General features: G+C 44.2%; 1 non-coding gene across 1 annotated transcript; it reads right to left on the bottom strand.

Annotated features, from left to right (window-relative positions):
- Window positions 1-21,340: 21,340 nt before the first annotated feature.
- Window positions 21,341-21,415, bottom strand: Trnap-cgg (transfer RNA proline (anticodon CGG)). Its single transcript has one exon. It is a non-coding gene; the product is annotated as a tRNA-Pro (tRNA).
- Window positions 21,416-21,696: the final 281 nt, after the last annotated feature.

Genomic DNA, 21,696 nt, shown 5'->3' with positions numbered 1-21,696 from the left:
GATGAAGATCGCTTAAAGGCATTAATCCACAATGATCCACGTTAGCGTACTATAGAATTGGTAAATGTGATGTACTATGATCATTTCACCATTGAGCGTCAGTTACATGAACCGGGGAAGGTGCGAAAGTCGGCTGTATGTGTACAGCAGCCAAAATCACAAAAATCGGCCACTGGCCATATGTTCATCTCTGCTTGCTCGTCATCAATTGGCCCGTGAACAACGCCGATCATTCCTAACTGTATTGTTACTGGTGACGGGAAATAGTGTATTCGTGCTAATTTAAGGAAAAGAAAGAAATGATTGAACCCGGACAAAACAGCAACTTTCCATACGAAGACCTGAGCGCATCTACAAAAGATAACGTTTTGTATCACGTGGAACAAATACACTGTGCTGTGCTACGAATTGCGCGCCCGACATGTAACCATCACTGCTGACATTAATTGTCAACAACTGAGACGTCTTGTAGGCTGGATTCGAGAACAATGACTGTAGAGACTGCGTGAGATGATCCTATTCCACGATAACGGTTGCCCGCAGTCTGCTACACTTACAAAAAGCACTACACAGGAGTTCGATTGGGAAATAATTTCGCACCAACTTTTTTTACCTGATCTTGCACCATTAGATTTTCACTTTTTCCTTATGAAAATGCGCTCCAAACATGGCTCGACGAGTTCTTCGTCTCAAAACCGTGTTATTTCTGAAGACACGAAATTGAAAAGTTACTCCAGTGTTGGAGCCTGTTGTAAATAGTGAAAGAGAAAATATTATTGACGGCTAAAGTGTCTGTTACGTGTATCTGTTGCGTTTATTGAACTTAACTGAAAAAACTTCGAATAGTAATAGTTTCGTTTTCTTATAGCGATAACTGCAGCACAGGATGGTGTGCAAACAAGATTTTAGAGAACAAATGGCTCCTTTACGGGTTGCACGTTCCTGTTGTCCTTCCAGAACCTCTTCATCCTTCAATGCCCTTCGCCTCTCGCACTCGTCTTCAGAGATCTTCAGTATCTTCTTCCCTTGTCTGCTCCGTTGGTGTCTCTGTGTCCTTTCCCTTTATCCTTCTCCGTCTATTATCTCTCGGGTACTGGTCGGTGTATACTAACTTCATCAGTCTCCTTCCCTTCCACCTTGACCCCATCTCAAACAAATCCTTCTGAGCTCAACAGCTTGCATGGTCTCTTTGTTTACCATAGTCTTTCGGCCATTCTTCAGTATTAATCCTGATCACTTGTCCCGTTCTTTACAGTCGGATTTCTCCTTATGTTTTTCTCATACCTTAATACACTTCTTGCTTGGGTTTTCGCATCCATCTTTCACCATCCCTTTTAGGTCCTACCTAATATTTTCCTTTATTGTTTCTCTAGTTGTTATGCGCCAAGCCTAACTAGTATTACCGTGTCAACAACAGTCGTATCGCAATGTTTGCCTTTATCTTGCAGTGTATGGTCTTAGCGTACGTAGATACATTCTTTTTCTTGCACAACTGACCTCATCCCCTCACTGATCCTTTTTCTTCCTGTCATACACTGAAGCGCCAAAGAAATTGGTATCGGTGTGCGTGTTCAAAGACAGAGATTTGTAAACAAGCGTAATACGGCGCTGCGGTCGACAACGCTTATATCAAACAAGTGTCTGGCGCGGTTATTAGATCGGTTACTGCTGCTACAATGGCAGTTATCAAGATTTAAGTGAGTTTGAACGTGCTGTTATAGTAAGGGCACGAGCAATGCGACGTAGCACCTCCGAGGTAGCGATGAAATGGGCATTTTCCGGTACGGCCGTATCACGTTTGTGCCGTGAATATCAGAACTCCAGTAAAACATCAGATCTCCAACATAGCTGCGGTTGCAAAAAGATTTGCAAGAACATTGCTGCAGATTTCAATGCCGGGCTATCAACAAGTGTCAGCGCGTGAACCATTCGACGAAACATCATCGATATGGACTTTCGGAGCGAACGCCCAATTGTGTGCCCTTGATGACTCCACGTCACAGAGCTTCACGCCTCGCCTGGGCCCGTCAACACCGACATTGGACTGTTGATGACTGGAAACATGTTGCCTGGTCAGAAGAGTCTCGTTTCAAATTGTATAGATGAACGGGTATGGAGACAACCTCACGAATCCATGGAGCCTGCATCTCAGCTGGTGACAGTTCAAGCTAGTCGAGGCTCTGTAATGGTGTGTGCGTGTGCGGCTGGAGTAATACGGGACTCCTGATACGTCTAAATACGACTCTGACAGGTGACACGTACGTAAGTATCCTGTCTGATCACCTGCTTCCGTTCATGTCCATTGTTCACTAAGACGGACTTGGGCAATTACCGCAGGACAATGCGACACCCTACACGTCCAAAATTGCTACAGAGTGGCTCCAGGAACACTCCTCTGAGTTTAAGCACTTCCGGTGGCCACCAAATTCCCCAGACATTAACGTTATTGAGCATATCTGGGGTACCGTGCAACGTTCTGTTCAGAAGAGATCTCCAGCCTCTCGTACTCTTGCAGATTTATTGTATTCCGGATTCGTGGTGTCAGTTCGCTCCAGCACTACTTCAGACATTAGTCGAGTCCATGCCACTTCGTGTTGCGACATTTATGCGTGATTGCCAGGGCCCTACACGATAATAGATATGTGTACCAATTTCTTTGGTTCTTTCACGATGCCTTCCTGTGCTTTTCAATGTCCAGCGGCATTCAGTGACTTTAATTCTTAAGCAGTCTTATCTTCTACCCTTCTGGCAATATTGGTTAGGCTGTCAAATTGTTTCTTTGCGTCTCCCTCCGTCTCATTTAATATCGCTATGTCGCTCACAAAGGCTAGGAAGTTCGCTTGTGCGCTACTGTCAGTTTTGCCATCCGAGATGGCCTATTGGTGATTGTGGTGGTGGTGATAGTGGTAGTGGTGGTCTGTATAGGGCGTTCAACAGCGAGGTGGTCGGCGTCCATACTCAGCTGATGGGAGACGAGTGTGGTTTTGTTTTGTGAAAAGTATGCGACTGATGGTAAAGTATAAAATATAAACGTCAGCCACCTTGGGAAATTCTCCCTCCCTTACCCTCACACTTCCACACAGGATATTAAAAAATGTATGCCACAAGGTAGTTAGCCATTGAAACGCGCAGACTGTAACCAAATAACGCCTGAAACAGTGTAACAGGCAAGCGTGCCTTGCTGAGTAATTGGGAAATAAAAGATGAAGCGATTACCCTGCAGTAGAGAAATAGATTCGTACTTACTCTCGCCAGTATGTATTACAAGAGCAGAACAAAGAGACTCTCTGCCTTATCATAAACTCTTTGACATAAGTTTAGCTATACTCCTTGGTTTATTTCCGTTTTTTAGAGCATGTGGAACGTGTTACCTGTGGATAAGTGTGTGAAGTGCAGTAAATTTAACATCGCTGGAAAACATTCATTTTGTTTTCCAGAATACTTTGTACACCAACAATCAACCAAGGGATACTAATAACTGTAAGTAACGCAACAAAATCGATCTCATAATGTCAATAATTCTCGTCACTGCCAGTGCTTACATGTTTCGTTTATACATCTTTGCCACAGCTACACGACTCCCACACTGCTGCAGACAACCAACAAATATGAACCCTCTGATGATGAATCGCTAGACGGCTCAAAGATGGTTCAAATGGCTCTGAGCACTATGGGACTTAACTTCTGAGGTCACCAGTGCCCTAGAACTTAGAACTACTTAAACCTAACTAACCTAAGGACATCACACACATCCATGCCCGAGGCAGAATTCGCCCTGCGACCGTAGCGGTCACGCGGTTCCAAACTGAAGCGCCTAGAACAGGTCGGCCACAGCGGTCGGTGCTAACCGGTTCGAAACCGGTAAAAGGATAATAAAAATTGAAGAGCAAGGGCGACTGGTTGCAGTAATTTCATGAAACCTTTAAACACCCTGGAAACACGTTAAAACCGTGTACTGGAGATACCACTGAGAAGACCAGACATCAAACAGAATCTAAAAACATAGACCACAGCCGATGCAGCGTCTCCTAAAACAGAGGGCAGATCAGCTGTTGCAGCCCTCATGGCTAGGAATAAAAACACATTCGCTGCTCCCATTTCGGTTTATTGCTTTCCACTGTCTGATCATTTCGTGCAGCACTATGTTAAACAAAATTGGAGACAGACCGTCTACCTGTTTGACACCTGTCACGACCCCAAACCTTCGTGACAGTGATCTTCTGAATAGTACCCATGCCTTTGTGTCTGTGAGAATCGCCTTCATCGATTATCGTGTATTTCTGTCTAGCAGTCTGTTCTTCTACAGCTCACATTACTGAATTCAAACGGTTTTGATGCAAAGTGCTTTCCCCCTAGAGCAGTGGTTGTGGTGTCACCGCCAGACACCACACTTGCTAGGTGGTAGCCTTTAAATCGGCCGCGGTCCGGTAGTATACGTCGGACCCGCGTGTCGCCACTATCAGTGATTGCAGACCGAGCGCCGCTACACGGCAGGTCTAGAGAGACTTCCCAGCACTCGCCCCAGTTGTACAGCCGACTTTGCTAGCGATGGTTCACTGACAAATTACGCTCTCATTTGCCGAGACGATAATTAGCATAGCCTTCAGCTACGTTATTTGCTACGACCTAGCAAGGCGCCAGTATCCGTACTATAGATATTGTGAATCATGTACCATAAAGAGCGACGTTCTTCATGAATGGATTAAAGTTAAGTATTCCACCAGCTACGTCCGTTTTTCTCAATTCTAATTCCCTTGTCATGTTCCAGACCTCACATCAGCCTGCGTGAGCTAGAACGCGTGCATTTCGACCTCCTTTAGAAAAATACGGTTGGCTCTCCTGCCAACTACAACATTGGCGACGAGGCAATACCGCGTTCTTTTCTAAATTGCCCTGATTTACTTGTGTAATGGCTTCGCCACAATCTCCAGATATACTGTCCGAATTTTATCGCTTACAGAATCAGCAGACGCAGGCCTTACTGGTTGCCCTTGGACAGCTCGTCCAGGGTCAACGTGCGATACAAAACGATGCGGCAGCAGCCGCTTCACAGCTACCGCAGCCTTAACACGCTGTTGCACCCACTTTTCGACCTTTTGATGCTGCACTGGAAAGCTGGACGGAGTGGTCACGCCAATTTGGATTCCATCTCGCCGCCTACAGAATTCAAGGTAACGAGCGCCAGCCTTTTCTCCTTTCATCCGTCGGAGTATCAACGTACCGTGTGATAGTCAAATTATTTCCCCGACGCGACGTAGCAACTCTGTCCTACGAAGAAATTTTGTTTGCATTAGATGCATATTTCAAAGAATCAGTCAATGTAGTTGCCAAAAGGTATACCTTCTTTCGTACAAAACGTACGGCAGGTCAGACTAATCGGGAGTGGGTTGCAACCTTGCAAGACCTTACTAGGGATTGTGCTTTTGACTGTCAATGTGGACTCCCTTATTCAGATACTATAGTACGTGATACAATTGCACAGAACGCTTCTGATGTTCGTATAAGGAAACAGATTTTGAAACTAGTCAATCCCTCCCTTCAACAAGTGATGGACATATTGGATCGGCAGGACACACTTGACTTTTCTCAGGAATCATTTGAAACTTCGCTAGCAGTGTGTCAGGTTACCCGGCCCGCCGGGCGAGCTGCACGGAGCAGTAAACAACCCTCTCGCCCGGCCGCGCCGCTGCCGCCAGGCTCTCAGCCACGTGTGCCGCGCAGGCAAGCTAATGTAGTGATCAAATCATGCCCGCGGTGTGCTACTAAACATTCGCGTGAGAATTGCCCGTCACGCCAAGCTATTTGCTTTTATTGTAATAAAAAAAAGGACACGTTCAGAGTGTTTGCCAGAAAAAGCTCAGATCGGAAGCTGAAAACCGATCCAGGCCCTTTGCTTCGCGCCGGAATCGGAATCGAACCAAGGATACTCAGGCTCGCGAAACTTCGCCAATGGTAATTCATGTAGTTCATTCCACTCCGCGCATTGCCACTCTCTCTAACAGTGACTGTGATCGTGCCAAAACTAGTGTGCGTCGACATCGTCGGAGCTCCCGTCAAGTCGCAAGTGATTATGTACCAGTGTCAGTTCACGTTGCACGAGACAGACGCTCTTGTCGTCAGCAGGACAATAAATTTTTTGTGGACTTGGACATTAACGGCAAAGTGATACCTTTCCAGCTCGTTACCGGAGCTGCAGTTCCACTGATCAATCAAGACACTTACAAACTGCTGGGCACACCTCCGTTGCGTGCCGCAAATGTTACGTTAAATAGCTACTCCGGTGTTAGGACAGTGCACCCTTCTTGCAACATACAAAGGACAAACAAAACTTGTGTCATTTTACGTCCTTCGTTCTTCTTCTGCAGTGAACTTGTTTGGTTTCGATTTATTTCAGTTGTTTAACTTGTCTATAGTAAATCAGGTCCTATCAGTGAACCAGACTGTGCCTTCAGACAGTGTTTCTCGTCTATGTGAAGAATTTGCAGACATTTTTGCACCGGGTCTCGGTTGCGCTAAGAACTATAAAGCACATTTGGAACTGAAAGTAAACGCGCAACCGAAATTTTTCAGAGCGCGCACTGTTCCTCACGCATTGCCTGATGAGGTCGCAAAAACATTACACGATTTGGAATCGCAAGGTGTGATTGAACGTGTGCAGGCTTCTCTCTGGGCATCACCCTTAGTAATTTTGCCAAAACCTTTCGGAAAATTGAGACTTTGTGTGGACTTCACGGCAACAGTGAATCCGCAACTAGTGATTGCAACTTTTCCTTTACCACGCCCGGAAGATCTTTTTGACAAACTGTGTGTGCCCTGGCAAATATTTTTCGAAGTTGGACCTCGCAGATGCGTACTTGCAAATACCGGTGGACGAAGAATCCCAGCGCGTTTTGGTGGTTAACACGCATCTTGGTTTGTATCGATTCAAACTACTGCCTTTCGGGTGTGCATCCGCCCATGCATTGTTTCAGGAATATCTACAAACTGTTTGTGCGTCGGTCCCTACTGCAGCTAATTATCTGGACGATATTGTGATCTCTGGAAAGACGGAAGAGGAACATTTGGCCAATCTCAGAACATTATTTCAGGTCTTGCAACAAAATGGTCTTCGCTTGCGAAAGGACAAATGTGTGATTTTTGCTCGGGACTTGCTACATTTGGGACATGTACTCAATGCCCAAGGCATACATCCCAGTCCAACGCACCTCCGTGCCATACAAGACTTGCCGTCGCCGCAGAATTTGAAGCAGCTACAGAGTGTGCTGGAAAAATCAACTACTATCATAAATATATTCCACACGCCTCTTCCACTTCAGCTCCGCTTCATCGCTTACGCCATAAGGGTGTTCCGTTCGTCTGGACGACGGAATGCGAACGCGCCTTTCGCCAGCGGAGATCGGCGTTGCTTTCCAATACTTGCCTTACGCCATTCGATCCCCAGAAGCCCCTTTTGTTGATGGTTGATGCATCGGATTTCGGTGTCGGTGCTGTGCTTGCGCACAAAGATGGATCGCACGATCGCCCTATTGCCTTTGCGTCCAAATTGCTCTCGTCTGCGCAAAGAAATTATTCACAGATCGAGAAAGAAGCATTGGGTCTCGTATTTGGTGTTACAAAGTTTCATGATTTCTTGTATGGTCGTCACTTTACCATAATCACGGACCACAAACCTTTGACATCGCTGTTTCATCGGACCAAGCCTGTACCTCCACGTACAGCAGAGAAATTCATTCGCTGGTCTATTTTCCTCTCGCAGTACCGCTACGATATCTTGAATCGGTCCATTGCTAAGCACGGAAACGCCGATGCGTTGTCCCGCTTGCCTGTTGCTGAGGATAGGGCATTCGATTCCTCCGAACTTGCTTGCATGTTCATTGATGCGGAAACCGATGACGTGGTCGAATCGTTTCCCATTGATTTTCGTCGTGTAGCTGCAGCCACAGCTGCCGACCCTGTTCTTGCTCCCGTTCTGCGTTTTGTTGCTACGCAATGGCCCTTGTCAAAGTCACGGATCGGGGCCCCGTTGGTTCGCCGATTTTTTGCTTACAAGGAGAGACTTTTTGTACGATGTGGTGTTTTGCTGTTGCGTTCTGATAATGATCAGTCCAGCGTCGTGGCACCACGTTCGTTACAGTCCTGTCTTACGGCTTCTCCACCAAGGACATTGGGGTATAGTGAGAACGAAACAACTTGCTCGTCAGCACTGTACTTGGTTCGGAATCGATGCCGTGATTACGAATATGTGCCCTTCTTGCATGGTGTGTGCCGAACAACAATCAGCACCACCGCGGAAATTCTTTCCATGGCCAAAAGCCACTTCCCCTTGGCAACGCTTACACATCGATTTTGCTGGTCCATTCTGGAATGCTCGATGGTTAGTTGTGGTAGATTCATTCAGTAATTTTCCTTTTGTTGTCCGGATGTCTTCCACGACGTCATCTGCCACCATCCAAGCGTTATCCGCTATCTTTTGCATTGAAGGTCTTCCACAGACTATTGTTTCCGACAATGGCCCACAATTCATGTCCGCAGAATTTCAGTCATTCTGCAAGGCCAATGGTATTCAACATCTGACGTTCTCGCCACAGTCAAACGGTGCCGCTGATTGATTGGTCAGGACTTTCAAGTCACAGATGTTGAAGTTAAAAGAGTCGCATTCTCGGGAGGACGCGTTATTGCTCTTTTCGTCCTCGTATCGCTCTTAGCCCCGAGATGGTCGCTCGCCGGCTGAGTTGATCCACGGTCGTCATCATCGAACCTTGATATATTTGCTACATCCGCCGCATCAGGTTCCTGTGCAGCGGCAGACACCTGCTTTTGCTCCAGGCGACGTTGTCTACTATCGCCACTATCGAGGTTCCCGGCGTTGGCTCGAAGGGCGCATTCTTCGCTGCCTCGGCAGCGCTATGTATCTGGTTTTGGGGGCCTCTGGTGAGGTGCGTTGGCATCTCAATCAGCTGCGCCTCTGTCGTCGCACGGATCTGCTGCTCGCCGTCTGCTTTCAGCGACGGTGCCGTCCGGTCAGCGCCCCGGGGACCCATTTACTGGGTCGCCTCAGCCCCAGGTGTTACCGACGCTGCCTTCCATTTTGCCAAATGGCGACGCGCCGCCGCCGCCGCTGCCACCGCCGCCGCCTGTTCTCCCGCCGGCGACGCCCGCAATGGACGCGTCGCTGCAATCGCCGGGCGCATCCCTGGGTCACGCGCCGCCGATCGCTTCCCGTGACCAGTTGTCCTCCGACATGGAACTCTTGCCCGCTTCGGACCATGTGTCGTCTTCGCCCGTCGGGTGCCCCGGCCTGATGGATATCGACCCTTGGGCCCCTTCTGTCTCTCTACGGGCGCATACACCGCATGTTGGCGTGCACCCTGGAGCAGGTTTTCAGGCGTTTCCTAGCTCCCCGCGATTCGAATGGCAGGGTGCGGGTGGCACAGCCTCGCCTGTTGTTAGGCTCCCCACCTCGTCGCATACGTCAACATGCGGTCCTCCCCGCAGCGGGCGGAAGCCTTATGCCACAACCGTACGCCGATTTGCGGGGGAGGAATGTGGTGTCACCGCCAGACACCACACTTGCTAGGTGGTAGCCTTTAAATCGGCAGCGGTCCGTTAGTATACGTCGGACCCGCGTGTCGCCACTATCAGTGACTGCAGACCGAGCGCCGCCACACGGCAGGTCTAGAGAGACTTCCTAGCACTCGCCCCAGTTGTACAGCCGACTTTGCTAGCGATGGTTCACTGACAAATTACGCTCTCATTTGCCAAGACGATAGTTAGCATAGCCTTCAGCTACGTTATTTGCTACGACCTAGCAAGGCGCCAGTATCCGTACTATTGATATTGTGAATCATGTACCATAAAGAGCGACGTTCTTCATGAATGGATTAAAGTTAAGTATTCCACCAGCTACGTCCGTTTTTCTCAATTCTAATTCCCTTGTCATGTTCCAGACCTCACGCTAAACTGCGTGAGCTAGAACGCGTTCATTTCGGCCTCCTTTAGAAAAACACGGTTGGCTCTCCTGCCAACCACAACAGTGGTGGCATGGTTTATATTTACGTCTAATGACATAAAGGATCAGTGGCCCCACCGGTGGCCTATACAGTAAGGACCAAAGCGCAGATACCTGCAGTGCAATGCCGGGACATGAGGCTTTGCAACACAAGCAGCGTTTGGCGAACTAATGTCACCTTTGTGGACAGAGCAAATTGTGTGATTGTTCCACAGTTCAAACCGAATCTGTAATGATATCCAGTGTGTATTCCAGCACTCAGTCACAGTACAGGTAACACCACTGCTATACGTGTAGTATCGAAAGAGGCGTGGTGCACATTTGACAGTCTACGATAAGATCCTCTGAAAGTCAGAGAAGTGAATATCTACGTTGTTAAAAGTCACAAGGCTGCATTGAGAGCAGCTGCTGCTATTTTCCACCTGTTTTATACATCATTACGCACGGTCCACTCACATTAATGTCACCACCTACTATGTTCTACGTCGACGTGCAATAACCGCTCACAAATGGCAACTGGCAACACTAGCAGCTGAAGGCAGCTATATGAAGCGCGTAGCGTGGACACGGACAACAGGTGTTGTCGATATGAGGAAATGTAGCGATTTATCTGACCTCCAAAAGGCCTCGATCATAGGCTTTTGGGCCAAGGGTGGAAGAGTTTCTGAAACGGCTAAGTTTTTCAACTGTTCGCTTGTTGCCGCGCATGCAAAATGGAGCTATCAAAAGCCGGCGCTGAGGTATCGGTGGTCCACTACGGCGAATAGTGGAATCCTTCGTGGTCTGACAAAGCTCATTTGAACACATTAATCCACAATGCTCTGTGTGATTGTAATCGAGAACTGTCATCATTCCACCATCGTGCGACATTTGGTTGCAATGAGGAAGGTTCAAAACTGGGCTGTACGGGTACCACATGCTCTGTAACACCCCACCCGTCAATTATCTGGTTTTGGTGTGTGTTCACCCCAGGTAATTGACTAACAGATCAACAGAGAGTACAAAACTGCCGCAATGTCGGATAATGCAAAAAAAGTAATAAGGCCCTGTGACTCCTGATGGAACTGCAGTGGCAGTGTTGACGTTAATTGTTTCAGAATTGATCCCTTTTGATTAAAAAGGGGTGCACATTGATGTTATATTCAGATATTTAACACCATATGCAAATGTTGAACATAAAATTGATTAAGAAAGTGACTTGGGATTTCAGCTACTTGATTGAAAACAGATGCAGTCGATTAGCACAGATTTATTTTAAATCACGACCTTCAGTCATCACATTACATGACTCTCCTAAAAGGCAGTGGTAATAAATTGCGTTTGCGTGGAGTAAAGCGCGATAAATCAAAAGTAATTCCTATCGACTGACCAACGCGTAATGCAAAGTGTGAGGAGAATTCTACAATATACGGCCCATGAAACCCTCGTGGAAACATTGCCGACGTGATCCAACAAATTAATCAGTGGCCGGAGCGGGCGCAATATCACCGAATACAGCGTGGCGGAGCGGCGTCGTTGTGTAGACGTCGGCCGACCTCGTGGTGCTGCAAGGCTGCGCTCGTCTATTCACTCCTAGCTATTTTCCTCAGTACATAGCTGAACGAAAACTTTCTATCTTAATTGTCCCGTTTGCTAAGTCCTAAACAGGACAAATGCTGAGTAAAGAACGCCACGTCCGCACTCTAGGCAAGCTGGGGACGGAAGACCACCATGGAGACTTCTCCCAGACCGCTCTTCACCTCAGTTTCCCCTCCAGCAGAACCACTTACGCCAATTGCAGCGCAAGTCGCATTAATTATGCGTCGCTTTCCAGCACCGACAATTCCTGCTCTGGGAAGTGAACAAATTCCCACAAAATTTTTCTTCCTCTCAACTTCTACTATGTAGCTCCTCCCAGGCCACCCATCAAGGTTAGCGTCTGCACAAACACCAATTTTTCCTGAATTCTGACTCCCAGGAGAGTACTTCAAATTCCTTGGTCCTGTGTTCCCATCAGAGGCTGGCGTATTTCATTTTGTCGCTCTTCACTTCATTTACTTCAGACTCTGCAGACCGTGAATTCAACGTGAAGTTGCTGTAGTCACGAACATGCATATTTTGACCTCTGTTGGCCGCTCCACCGTAGCTTTGCGTGGCTTTCCTGCATGTTTCACTGAAAACGGGACGACGGACATTTATCAAGAGGCGTACAAGTTCTACTTCTGCTTCCCTGTACACCAACATGGGGTCCAGCACCCACTCACTGTCACTCATCTGAAGGCAGCTGGAGGCCGCACCACGTTACTGATTTCTCAGAGCTTGAGCCACCCTAAGCTACCTATTGTCGCTTTCCTCCGCTGCTCTCCCGCCGGCCACGGTAAATTCTAAATACTTCCCTTGGATAAACTAGCCTCCAGTAAATCGACGCGTTTCCACAAGGTTTCATGTCGTGTGAATTACTTTAAAACCATCACCTGACATTAATCCTTCCAATACGTCCTTACTGTCCCCTGTACAAGGTGCATTTTGCCTCGTCAGTCATTTTTGTTCAGCCCTACTGTTCGCTCAACGTGAGTTAGGTGATCTTTAATGACTTCATGTAAGGATCATAGTTCTTGCCATCTTACAGCTCTAAGCTAAAATCAAAAAAACCTGCGTCTCTCCTTGTTCGTCGTCGATTGGCTCATGAACAACACCAACCATTCTTATCCTGTATTGTTACTGGGGAGGAGAAATGTTGTCTTTATGCTATTATAACGAAAAGAAAGGAATGAATGAACCCAGACAAAACAGCAACTCCCCATAGAAAGACATGCATGCACCCACAAGAGATAATGTTCTCCATCTGGTGAAACAACGAGCTGTTGTACTACGAATTGCTTCCCCGAGATGCTGACGTTTATTGCCAACAACTTGCAGACGCTGTCCAAGAACAACGACGAGGAAGACTGTGTGAAGTGATGCTACTCATTGGTAACGCATGCCCCATTCTGCTTGAATGACAAAAATTATGATACAGTAGTTGGGTAGGGAAGTCATTCCGCACCTACATTATTCACCTGATCTTGTGCCATCAGATTTTCACATTTCCTGCTCTCTGTCGACGAGCCTTCAACGAACTTCCTTTTCGTATGAAAATTCGCTCCGAACACGGCTCGACGAGTTCTTCACTTAGAAGCCACGTGATTTCTACACTCACGGAATCGAAAATTTACGCCAACGCTGGCAAACAGTTGTAAATAGTGAAGGAGAATATATCATTGATGACTAAAATGTCTGTTATGTGTACCTGTTGCGTTTACTAAACTTATGGAAAAATGCTACGCAATTATGCACCAAACCAATACGGGGGGGAGGGGGGAGAGGGGAGGGGGTCTTCTGCCAACGTCAGACGTGTTGTTTACGTGCCACAGACGAGATTGTGGGCGAGAATGGGAGCATGAATTTAATTACTTGGCGGTCAACTCTAATTGCGTGGGATGTTGCCTGCCGATATTTGAGCTACGGGTTCTGCGTAAACAGTCCTCGAACCAATGCAAACCGAATGTTGGATAACCAGCTTTAGCCACTAAGTCTCCGTTCAATTAGCGTTGTGCTTCCCTGCGCGTGTTAAACCGTCTTATTACATTCCGACCATCATACGCGGTTTTTCAAAATTAATCAGGCAAGTTTCGCGAGAGTAATGTAGTCATTTTTTTTCACACGATTCCCTTTGTTCCGCAAACATTTCTATTACATCTTTGTACTGGCATATCAACCTACAGCTATTATAACAGTGTGTCTCTGAATTTCTTCGCCGTCTTCCATCATACTCATATAACTAAAGAATACGCGTCTCGTATTCTTTTATTTACGAAGCACAGTCAATAGTCTGTACTACATGTTTGTTGTATGCACATAATAGTATCCTGGAGTTTTCTATTGCGATTTTTGAAAATTTTCACGTGCAAAAAACCCTTACATTTAACAAAAAAGTAATAATTCACTTAATCAGTGTAAGTAACAAATTCATTGATAATTTTGGCCACTAAAACTGTTACAAACCAAGATGTAAATATAACTAGACTAATAACTTACCCAACCTATGATACATTCAAAAATGAAAAGGAATTCGATTCCCTCCACTCAACTTCGTTCCTTTTCTCAGAGTATCACCTACCACGCACAATAACGCACGCACCTACGTAACAAACAAACGAATATCAGACTACATATAGACGCCACTACGCAAACAAACGACGAGCGCAAAACAGTGACTGTTGGGAACAGCAAAAACAGTAAATACGCACAACCTACATATGTTTAAAAAGCACACAGTGAATGTAAAGTCTAGAAGTGAAATGTGTAGGCAACGGCCGAAAATCAGACATCCGAGTGTTTGCAGGACGACGAGGTACAATTCCAAGGTGAAGCTCGCGTGATAAGATCTTAAAAAATCGTAAGTTAAATCAAACAAAATGGTACAATTGGCTCTGAGCACTATGGGACAAAATCTGAGGTCATCAGTCCCCTAGAACTTAAACCTAATTATCCTACACACATCACACACACCCATGCCCGAGGCAGGATTCGAACCTGTGACCGTAGCAGTCGCGCGGTTTCAGACTGAAGCGCCTAGAATCGTTAGGCCACCACGGCTAACTAAATCAAACAAGAAGACTTACAGCCGAAGGCAGAAGTACAACCAAACACTAATTTAACTTTACAAAGCTTGCGTTACAAGCTACTCCTTACCGAACAATAAGAAAATAACAAAGAAAACCGTATACACACAACACTCATATGATACAAGTAACTGGTAATACTTCGTAAATACAAGAAAGAAAAACGCTTATGAAAAAAAATCAAGCAAACAGAACAAATTCCGAATGACTCAAAGAATGCATTAATTCATCCGTCACACAATAAGGGAGACAGAGTAGACGTAAATAACTATAGGGGAATCTCACTAATATCAGTTGCATACAGAGTTTTACGTCTCTGTGTCTTCTAGACAGAGCACAGAAACAGCTTAAGCGGAAAATTCGAGAATAGGAGGATTCAGATCAGGCCGTTCTTGTCGAGAGCAAATCTTGAACCTAAAGTTAATCATAAAACTCCAGAGAATTTGTAGCAAAAGTTTTGTCTGCCTATCTGTTAAATTCAAAAATTCCTATGAGTCAGTTGACCATGAATTACTCTTCCACATATTAAAAGAGCAAAATCTAGATCTGAAAACACTTGCTATCATAAACTGACAGACACGAAGTCCAAGGTTGAATTTATGGGGAAACTCTCAGATCTTCTCGAAATAAAAACGGGAATAGGACAAAGAGATGATTGTTAAAATTCACGGTGGAGCCTTCAGCTGTCATTTATTTTGCGCAATTCGCTACTAGTCGTGCAAAATAAATGACAGCTGAAGGTTTCACCATGAATTTTAACTAGTATTTAGCGGCTGGATATACCCACCTGCAAACATACAAGGAGATGAGCTGCCTTCATTACTTTTCATCTCTGTACTTGTGAAACTGATACAAGATTGGCGGGAGCAGAAATCAGTCCTCAAAAGTGACTAACCAATCAGCTTAGGCAGAAGCTAATGATGCATAGATTGTGTAGTTGATGCAGAAAATTTATCATACGTAACTCGTGACATAGCATCAGTTCTATAATTAGATAGAACTCTTTTGAAGGAAAGAAAAAGAGGATTTGTAACAAAAAAACACCACAGTTTATGGAGGTGAAATGTGACAAAATCAAACGAGGTACGCAGTTTGAAAATCTCGGTGAAATCATTGAGAAAATGGATTTGAAAGAAAATCAATCCAGATCAGATGCCAAAAAACTGAAACTGAACATCGAATTATCCAAAATATCTACAAGAAGAAATATATCTCCAAGCACACGAAACTGCGACATTACAATGCAGTAATAAAACCGGAATCCCTCCATGAAACAAAAACACTAATTTTGGACAGCAAAAAGGACATTCGAAACAGTATATTGAACGGAAAATAGTAAGAAAAATTCTAGGCCTAAAAATTGGAGGCAAATAGGAAATCAGACAATACACACATATATTCATAATGATATTAGAAAATGCAGGTTGAGGTTCTGAGTAGTTAAAAGAATGAAACCAGACAGACTTACAAGCCAAGTAGCCAAGTTCTTTGACAACAAGAGCAAAGCCAAAACGGACAGTACGAAATGGATTGGCGAGATCAAAACTGACTTCAAGCAAAGCAGGAAATATTCTAGAAAACTTTCAAAACCGCAAAATCTTTATGTCTAAAATTCACAAATGACAAGTTGACCAAGAGAAGAGGAAAACTAGAACAGCATCGCCTGAGGAGAGAAAGGAAGGCCACAGAAGAGAATGAAAGGAATATGGTCACGAAGGAAGGCGGCAGTGAGTGCTCTCCGTAGTCCTGATGAGCTTATTTGCACATAATAGTAAGAAGAACCAATGCACATTTTTGCACGCTTCTTATATAAACTATGACTCTCCGCTGCACGTCATTTATTAGTGAAGTCACGCACTGTTTCTATTTGGTATCGATTTGTAGTCTTGTTTATGGACTGGATGTCGTAATACGTCGCTTCTTTCGCGTTTATCCACATATAAGTAGAGTTGCTACTCACTAAACGAAGAGGCAATATAAATGCAAGCATTTGCAAATGAATAACATTAAAATAAGCACTCGAGGCATTGGCTGATACCTGAAACTGCTCAAAGCTTGTAAACCAGTGTAATGTTGTTGCATTAATTTGTTCTGAAAGCGGTGCTGACAGACAATAAAAGCGGGTTAAAAGCTGTGAGCTGTCTGGGGAAGTCAACCTTGCATTACTGAGCAACTGTTTCACCAGGTATCCAGTCTAGCTTACCAAATTCCCAACCAGACTAACATTAATTATAATCTTTTAGTACTCATCTTACGATAACCGGTGATATATGTATAAAAAGACAATTTAAATAAAAAGAAATAAATCAGTTTACATTTGGTCATTTATTTTAACATTGATCATTGTTCCATTAAATTTCAGCATGTTAAACTTGATTCATAACTACACTGGTGCCTTATTTAGGACTGTGAAAATGTGAGTTTGTAATCTTACGGAACAGATCAAATAGGGAGCCAAGATTGGGAGACTACATACAACACTGCATTCATAAAATAACACTCGAAGAACGTTGAAACTTATGCAAGAGGAAATAAACCACAGCCAACCGATTCAATTTTCACCCAAAGAAGTTACGTTCGTAATGAAATTACCACACACTGGTATACTAAATTCATACTACCACTCTGTGAAATCTTCCCGAAAAGAATAGCTGAGGGCTACTTTCATGCTTACACCACATGCTTCACGGGGTCAACTTGTTTTACACAAAGAGTGTAACTCCACAATAACTTTGATAATTAAAATAAATTACATCGAAACGCAATTTACAAAAGAAAAACCTCGAACTTGTTACTATCGTCTTACTATTAACCTGATGGGTCAAACAATTGTATAAGCACGTGGTACTGGTCTCACAAATTACACCCCACGTGGGTTGAACATTAAGAAAAGTTGCTATATTGAAACATATTGTCAAGACGAGACGTTATAATCTCATGAACATTCGCATTTAAGATTGATGATGTTAGTTAGAGTTACTGATCAACACGCGGTTCCACTTTACTCACAAAGTAGTGACAAAGCAACTACCGGAAAACATTCTGAACTTCACACTAGATTTACACTGCGTTGCAATTTAAGATAACATTAGATATTTTAGAGCTAAACCGGAAATAAAGGTGATTAAATTTTCAGTTAGGCTGAACTTAAGAAATCCATTGCCCTACGCACTTAGCAGACACACGCTTAGCCGGAGATCTTACCACTTCAGACGCTCGCCGCGGACAGACTGACCTGCGTGGCTCCTACCGAGCGTGCTTCACAAATACAAACGGAAGTGACCAGAGACGCAGCTCCCTATACCAACATGACAAGGGACTGACAGGACCATACTAAGAATAGAAACCTCTTTGCTTCTAGAAAGCGTAGCTATCTGTTCCGACGTTGGTCCTACTGTTCTCTAGCAGACAGGCTTGTCTGCTACCATCAAGCATGCAACTAGCAATACATTTGCTCATTCATTCTTTCACACAGAAGGGAAGGGGGATGACAGTATCTTATCATATACTGTATATAAAAGAAAGCTGATGTAGGTTCCGTATGAGACTGTGTGACATGAATTACATATAAACTGTGTTTTAAAGTGTACAGTGTGACAGATCGTTCTTGTTTATGTGTAAAAGTAACACGTTTCACTGCTCAGTCTCCTTAAAGATAGTCAGAAACACCACAGTAAATTTAGAAGAGGAATTTGTGCCGTAAATGACAACAGATTTAAGAAATTAACATGAAAGGAATCCAACACAGACCTTTCACCAGTAGATCTTGACGAAAATCCTACAAGACTGTGCTTTGAACACTCTGACGAACTACTTTCCGAGTTATATTTGACGTGATTCTGTGGACACTGTTACAATTTGGTTTTTCTTAAAAGTCTGTTCTTCAAGATTGTAAACAGTTCTCGTGCTTTACGTTACTACTGTAAAGAGTATTAAATTACAATGATTACTCATAATTCGTTGCTTCCTGTTGCATTCCCGATGTTCTTCCACGTATAGGTACAAGATTTTTAGCATTTTACACATCACTTACACTGTATAGATACAGGTTGGTCAGAAATAGTCTGTAAACTTGTAAGGATGTTGCAGGGAGGTTGTCTTGAGACATAATTGTTACGAAAAGAATTCGATACGTTGCGCCGTTTCCGATTTAATTAGTATTAAAATTAGTCAATCGGGTCATTGGGTGCGCGAATTCAAGCACTTGCAAGCGCTAAAATGTTGTAACGCACAGACCGTGAGTTGCCACCTGATCAGGTACTCATTACAAGTTAAAATGGCCTTTCTCGGATGTGATAAATTTAAGCCAGTTGAGCCGAAGCCACATTTGTTCGATTCGAGGAAAACCGAAGATCATGTGTGGCGTCACTGTTTCTGGCAATCTGCTTGAATTTGCACCAGCAACAACCTGCTTAAATGCTAATTAAATCGGAAACGGCGCAACGTGTAGATTTGTTTTCGTACCAGGTATTTCTCAGCACAATTTTCCCTGTAACACCCTTATAAGATTTTCGTACTGTTTCTGACCACCATGTGTATATGCTTTCATTTTGTACTGAGACAGGTACACGTAGTATAGCATGTTTCGTTGCATGGGTCTGTGAAAACGTCTGCTATTTCTCTCTCTCTCTCTCTCTCTCTCTCTCTCTCTCTCTCTCTCTCTCCCCCTGTGTGTGTGTGTGTGTGTGTGTGTGTGTGTGTGTGTGTGTGTGTGTGTGTGGGTGGGTGTGGGTGTTTATATTTTTCGGCTATGTACACTCGTTCAGCATTTACACGAAACACACCGTATCAGACACATTCCTGCACCATTCATCAAACCATCCACGCCGGCCGGTGTGGCCGAACGGTTATAGGCGCTTCAATCTGGAACCGTGCGACCGCTACGGTCGCAGGTTCGAATCCTGCGTCGGGCATGCATGTGTGTGATGTCCTTAGGTTAGTTAGGTTTGAGTAGTTCTAAGTTCTAGGGGACGGATGACCTCAGACGTTAAGTCCCATAGTGATCAGAGCCATTTGAACCATTTGAAACTACCCACAGCCCCAAAAATAAGCAGCTCTCAGATACATCCTCCACTAAACACTGTGCCACTAAACAAACACAACTACAGTATGGAGCTAGGCATAATAATTCAAATAGCAGAAAACAGTGGACACAAAGAATCTCTAGTTACAAAACTGAGTAAGACAATCCAGGAAGATATAAAAATATAACAAGTTAAAAGAAGTAAAACAAAACACCGCACAATCCAGCAGTCCAAAATTCTCACCACAAAGATACTCACTAACAACACCACAACTACACAACAAGAGCACGGCAGTAAAGGTCAACAGCCAAGCTGGTACACACTCACACATGGAAACAAGCTGACACACAGAACTGGTAAATTTTTAAGAGAACGGGAATAAAAATAACTTACCAAAGTAATAATTCAATGCAGAAAGATTTGAAGAAGGAAGATTACACCTGACGGCATTTGCCAACTCCATTGTATCAGCTGTTTATGCTCTTTAACTAGGACAGACCAGCAGAACAACTGAAACGAGATACAAAGAACATAAAAGAGTATGGAAGTTTGGCCCTAACCTTTCAACATTTGCAACAAACCTCCCATCAAAAAATAACACCCCTCATCCTCAAATCACAACAGAACAAGATATGAAAGTAATCAGAATTAGTGACAAGAAATACTTAACACTACACGAAAACTTCCAAATTTAAAAGGCAACTACAGAAAAGAAACACACCAGAATGAAAAATGCTCGTATCGTAGCACAACAAAAAGGAATTTACCCTGGGCAGAGTTGGATAATCAAAGGGGGATTTAGCTTTTCGTCTTATCTGGCAGCTTCAAAGTCATTTAAATCAAAATGTGTTCACATATTCGCGACTTTTTACTTATTAGTATTAGCATCCAAGTCATGTAATATAATGCATCCTGTGAAGTAAAGTAACATGATACATGAAGTCACGTCCTATAACATGGCACAGTGAATCGTGTCACCCAACATGGAATTTGTCAAGTCGTGTAATAAGACACAAAGTGTTATTAGTATTCCATATGGCATTATGTATTGTTCAGTGTAGCTGGTGAATCTTCTGAAATATGGGCAGAGGATCAAGGAGTTTAGCCGTTAAATTGCAATGTGCTGAACTGTCAATACCATGCAGCTAAGAGAGTTCCCTGCGCAGGGGGAGCAGCCTTAACCAGTAAAAAAGCGCGAATATGTCAAGATGTTTCGATTTAACCGTTTTTTGAAGTTGCCAGATACGTCGAAGAGCTACTTCCCTTCTTTTACATCCCCAACTCTGCCAGTGACATACTCGTCTTTTTTGTGCTGTTATAGGACCATTTTTCATTCTACTCCCAAACTTTTACTCTATCATAATTTTAACATTAGACCATAATAACTTGGCACCGACGTAGATTTTCGTTGACCTAGACAACTGATCCGGCAAAGGTTTTCTTTATTGTATTTCGAACCATGTTACTTATATTGAAGCAACAAATAAAGCTTTCACAAAACAACAGAACGATCACTAATTACTTGTATTTGTCTACCGTTTTACAGGTTTTAAACCGATTCGCACAAGTTTTCAACGTAGAAGTGGCGTTCGCAAGAAACTAGAAAAAGTGTTTTTGCCCCTAAAATACTAATGAAATTAGACTTCCTGGCAGATTAAAACTGTGTGCCCGACCGAGATTCGAACTCGGGACCTTTGCCTTCCGCGGGCAAGTGCTCTACCAACTGAGCTACCGAAGCAGTTGGTAGAGCACTTGCCCGCGAAAGGCAAAGGTCCCGAGTTCGAGTCTCGGTCGGGTACACAGTTTTAATCTGCCAGGAAGTTTCATACCAGCGCACACTCCGCTGCAGAGTGAAAATCTCATTCTGGTAATGAAATTAGATTTCTAAAAGTAAGTTTTCAATTATATCGTTAGATTGCATTTCTTTATTTATTTGATTTGCTTTAGACCGTTTCCGCGCACTCAGTTCATATGAGAACGAATTTTAAATGCTACATTTAGCTCGAATGTAAATCGTCGT

The sequence above is a fragment of the Schistocerca gregaria genome, chromosome 6 (genome assembly GCF_023897955.1).
Source record: "Schistocerca gregaria isolate iqSchGreg1 chromosome 6, iqSchGreg1.2, whole genome shotgun sequence".
In the NCBI taxonomy this organism is placed as follows: domain Eukaryota; kingdom Metazoa; phylum Arthropoda; class Insecta; order Orthoptera; family Acrididae; genus Schistocerca; species Schistocerca gregaria.
The sequence above is the reverse complement of the archived record's forward strand: the minus strand, read 5'-3'. Positions and strand labels throughout refer to the sequence as shown.